Consider the following 5501-nt stretch of genomic DNA (forward strand, 5'->3'; position numbering starts at 1 on the left):
GACCAGAACAAGTCCCCTAAAATCCTCAATACCAACAATGCACAAGCAAAGACAAACTCAGAGAGAGATTTTCAGACCAGATTATGTTTCCAATTCAAACAGGAGTTTGAATCCCATCCCACATCTCTTTAAAAATACCTGCTCGCTTTGAAGGTCCCTTTCCATATTTAGCATGAAGAGGTTCACCGGATTTGATCAGCAATATTTTTCCAGGAGTTGCAAGAAGAACTGAAGTCATTAACTCTGTAACTGCCTCCAAGTTGGCGGGTACAAGGAGGGGTTAGAAGCACAGCCCTCCACTTCTCCATTGTCATGGGCTAACGTGGGATGAACACTTGGCCTTGCTGAAATAATGAAAGGGAACTTCCCAACTGAGCACAAATCATTCACCCCTAAGTTGTTGGGAACTACTTCCCAAAGTTTGCCAGGCTGTAAGTTTAACTCGCTCCCTCTGGCAGAAGATAAGTTCACAGTATAATGTTGGAATAAATGCTGCTGTTTTATTTTGCATTTGCTGGGGAGGAGCCAGCCAGGATCCCCAAAGCTAGACGTGAAGCCACATCTGCACAGACCCCTTAGAGACAGCGATATTAGAAGGACGAATGCATGGTGTTGATTGCACGCAATTGCTGCCACTGTATAATGCATGCGGAAGCCATTAAAGGCTTTGAGTTGACAGCACAGTTTTAGCACTAACATGCCCTCAGGGTGGAAAAGGAAAGGTTCAATAGCTACACACACACAGGAGGAGGCTACCCTACTTCTTTTCCCTGGACAAAGGCTTAAACTGCAGATTAGGTCTGGATTTGGAAGACCCCAAAAAGCTCCAAGTCGTGCTACCCTACTTGGATCTGCCTTCCCAGAGGTACAAGAACAGGCAGGAGCACAGCCCTGAGCCATCTGCAATCAACAGTGGGGCCGAGTCCTCCAGTTCAAAGCCACCCACCAAGGCCCAGTTCAGAGCTCATGTCAGCCTAATTCCTCCTTGCTGGAGATTTCACCAACAGAAACAACATCCGAAACGGGCTCGGTTGTATTTGTTCCAAGACTAATTTCCACCAGACCTTGCTTTCTTCCTCCCTCACACAGCCTTGGGGAATGGCTGATGGCAGTAAAAGCCTTGCCCAGCACATAAGAGAATTTACTAGGTCCTGTAGGAGCCAGCAAAATGCTGAGCAGCAGGTGCCAGGCATCTCCTTTCCAGAAGCAGACCACAAAGCACTCTGGGGGTCTGGGGGTGATCTGTCAGGGGCTGGGATGCAGGATTGATCTGCGGAGCTCTGCACCGCAGCAAGAGACCTCTAATCTCGCCTGACCGGGAGAGTTATTCTTAGACTCCTGCCCTCTCGGCAAGCCAGGCAGGCTGTTCCAGCAGAACCGTGCTCCGCCTGGTCTTGCGGGGGGAGGGGGCTTTTCCAGCGCTCACACCCCGTGGACACTAAGGATGTCAGATAGCAGATACCCATGTTTTCCCCCTGCAACGGAGCTGTGAGTCCCACCCAGGTCAGACATATGCTCAGTGCTCTGTCCAGACCCCTGATTCAGCCAGGAGCACTGCAACACAGCAGGCCTTCCTGAAGAGCAGAGAGCAAGGCTGTGAGCATCTGTCACCTGCTGAGCATCTCTCCTCTCCCCAGGGGGAAGGTGTGCAGTGGGAATGCTTTTATTTGATTAAGTAAAAATATAAATCCTATGCACGATAATAAATGGTCATGATATGCTATTATAATAATAACAGAATATAATAATTACTATATTATAATATTACTTATATTTATTATTTATTGTTAATTTATTAATAATATAATAATTTGCCTCTCCCCTCCCTGCCTTTCCCTTTAAAAAGGAGGTGGAGAGTGGATTTAACACGTGGAGGTGTCTTCCCAGGATAATACAGACCTTAACACAAGAGATTTCCCTACTGATTACAGATCCCCACACATACACGTAATAGCAAGCACAGGAATTGTGTCACGTGCCACAGCTCGGTGTCCATCTCATGCTTGAGGATCATTCAACCAACAAGATGGAACCTTTTTGCCTTAGGCCACGATCACAGTCTCACTGGGTGTGTCTACACATGCATTTAAGCAGGCCTAAATTTAATGCGCATTAACTTAACACTCATTAAGCAGGTTTAGGCAGGCGTCTACATGTGCAGGAGTTGAAACGCATTAACGCTATGTTTGGACTGACTTGGGACTAAAGTTAGTCTCAAGTCAATTGACACACACAGCATTAATGTGCTTTAATGTGTCTGCATGTCTAATTATCCACGCCTAAATTTGCCATTTTTTAATGTGCATTAATGTAGACGTGTGCCCTTAATGCACATTAACTTAGGTTAATGCACATTAAAGCATCATGTGTAGACACGCCCACTGAGACCAACAGGACCGTGAGGACTGCACGAGTAGGATCTGGCCCTGAACTTGTGTAACAAGGTTCTCTGAAGAATCAGCTCAGCCCCCTGTAGCTTCTCTTATGTGATGTGCCCAATTTGCAGCTGCCAACGCCTCAGGGCAAAGCACTTGCTGTCTTGTTTGTGCTCCACGTGAGCACTAATAACCCAAGGTGGGGGGCTGACTGGCTTCTCGGCTGGCCTGCTTTAGGAATACTAAGAGGCAGATTTGCCCTATGTAAGAAAGACAGTGAAGTGTCAGCTCACATCTTGTGCCATTCAAGTTGCATGGCCTACCCCACACGGAGGATTTCTATCTCAAGCACCGAGGTGGAAATGGCTGAAAATAGCCTATGCCGGGCCTGGCACTGAAACCTCTTCCTGCAGCAGTGATGCAAACGGCTCTGGCAGTTCTCCTCTCTGCTTCTGAAAGCAGCTTCGGCGAATGCAGGATATTCCCCCTACGCTGAAAGCAACAGCAGCACAATGCGGTGAGCTCAGAGCTTCAAGCAGGGCACTGCTCCACTGTGCACGTGCCCGTTGAAGTTAAAGTCAGGGGATTTGGCGTGTTCGAGGCAGAGAGGAAAGCCTTCAGGTGATGCCCAGCCCTCCCACACAAAACAATGACCCCCGTGGTTATACCCATGACCGTGTTCGCTCGCAAAGGCCGCAGCTGGCGCTCATCCTCATCACAATCATTTTGATGCAGAGGGTATATATAGCCACAGTGGTGGCACTTGAAGAGGAATATCAGCAAACACAACTGTATCTCAGCCTGGGCAGGAGCCATCAGAGCATCGCTTCACTAAGGAGCCAACCCTGGCCCCCACCGTGCCCCCTCCCAGCAGCCCCTACAGCCCAGCAGCACCTGCCTCCGCCTTGCCTTTGCTTGGGAACGCTCTGCAGGGCCATACTTTGAATTCAAAGGATTACTTCCATGGGCTGCCATGCAAGCCAGAAACGCTAACGAAGAAGAGAGCAGTTACAATGCTGGGGGTGCAGGAGAGGCAGAAATCTTCGGGCTGCTCTTGTCCCTCCTGCCCATGCATTTGTGCACGTGTCGCGAACCACCCACCGCGCCTAAGCAGCTGGGACAGCCACCGTCTGAGCTGCTCCAGCAGGATTCAACCAGAGCCGAACATGCGGGACAATCTCTGCACGCCGTGCACTTCAGAGCCGGAGGATGCAACAGAACTACGCCCTTCACGAATCAGGCACGGAGAAGAGTGCCCGCCACAGACCCAGCCAGCGGGATCCACAGACGATGGATCAGATGCTCCATCAAATGATCCAAGCCACAAGTCCGGACCCTGCTGCACTGTCAGCAGATGTGCCCAGTAACCAACCAGCCTCGTTGGTCTAATGCAAGATACCACCTCTACCACACTGACTGCTTTTGTTTTCTACACCAACACGGCTGCAGCCTTTATCCCAGTAACCAAACGGGACACTTAATTGCCACAGCCTTCCTTCCAACGAGCTGTTCCAAACAGGAGACCTTGAACTCTGCTACGAAACACGAACTTTCATTTCCACCTAGGAGAACTTTTACAATCTCTTCCCCCTGTGCCTGAAGAAGGAAGCTGGTGCCTGAAAAGCTTTCCAAGAAAGACTTTTGTTGTTGTTGCAAAAAGCCTAGTTAGTCTAATAAAAGAGATCACCTCTATCACGAGTCCCGATTTCGCGTCCTTCATTCTTTTTCTCCCCCCCACCGTTACACTCTGGATCATAAACTTTCTGCACCTCCCCCTCCGCCACTTCCTAGCAACAGACTTCAACCCTTCTGTATTGAAATGCCCTGAGTTAAGAGGCCATGCTGGGAATGAGCACTTGAATATTACACAAGAAATACCGGGAGCTGAGGGAATACAGATTGTTTCAGCAGTCGCCCGAGCCCTGAGACGCTATTTCTAGGCAGGTAGGGAGTAAGAGCCCCCATTCATGTGGCCGCGCTGTGAAAGGCTCGGTACGAAAACACAGGACACAGACAGTCCCTGTCCTAGGAAAGGTTTTCAAGTGGCTTTCAGAGGAATCCCGGACAGGAAGCTTGCTGACAAACAAGAACGAGTAGCAGAGGAAGCAGCCACTTGAGGGTTTTAGAGGCATCTTTGTGGGCCTACAGGCAACCTGGGCAGGTGTTCGGGTTTCAAAGGCTCGCCGTCTGCTCCAGAGGAAATCCTTCGCCATCTCGGCGTGCGTATTTGGCACATAAAGCCGGTTCAAGCAAGCTTGAAAAGTCTCCGGCGCAGAGGAATGAGAGGCCAATTTTGGTCCCCTTTCAAGCCTGGGTGACATAAGCTAAAGGGCCCAGCTGCCGTGAAGCGAGCGGGGCGCCTGCCTGGACCGGACTGGCAGAGTGAGGGCTGAAGTTGGGGACCGGCATTGGGCTGGCCTGAATTTCAGGCCGAAATCTTTCAGGAAGTCATGCGGTGTCTGGCTGCCGCTTACATTTCAGGAAGGAGGAAAGTACCGCGGACTGTGACAACTCCGCGCGCAACGCGCCGCATCCCGGCTGCTCATTTATCCTACGCTGAGCCTTAGAAGAAAAATCATAGTGCGGCCTTAGTTCTGGAGCAGCCGCCAAGCCCCCCGATATTCGTTCGTGGGCACGGGCCTTTGGACCGGGCTTTAGCCGCAGGGGCCGGACCCGATGATCCGTCAGGTCCCTTCCAGCCCCGAGCAGCTGTGCGCCTCTGAAGCGAGGGCGAGGCGGAAGGAGCGGGGAAGCGCGGCAGAGGGGCGCTCACACCGGGTTTGGTGCGTTTGAAAGCCCCCTCGCTTCAGCAGCTTTGGCCGAGGGAGAGCGCGGCACACGCCCCGCGACACGCCCCGGACTCCGCTCTCCCCTGCCCGCTTCTGTTCTTGTCCGGACAGGAAAACCCCCCCAACAACAATTCAGGATCAAAGCCTGAAGAGAGGAAACAGACCAGCCCTCTCCCCCAGCACAGCTCCGAGCCTGAGCGCCGAACAATAACTTCGTTTTCTGCCGCCTTCCTACCCGGGGGCTGACAGCGACACGCAGCTCGGCACTTCCCGCTTCCTCCATCCCCGCCCGGGCGGCGGGCAGGGCGAGCTGGAAGCCGCGATCGCCCCGAGCCGG

This window comes from Crocodylus porosus, unplaced genomic scaffold (genome assembly GCF_001723895.1).
Source record: "Crocodylus porosus isolate Cpor-Errol unplaced genomic scaffold, CroPor_comp1, whole genome shotgun sequence".
In the NCBI taxonomy this organism is placed as follows: domain Eukaryota; kingdom Metazoa; phylum Chordata; order Crocodylia; family Crocodylidae; genus Crocodylus; species Crocodylus porosus.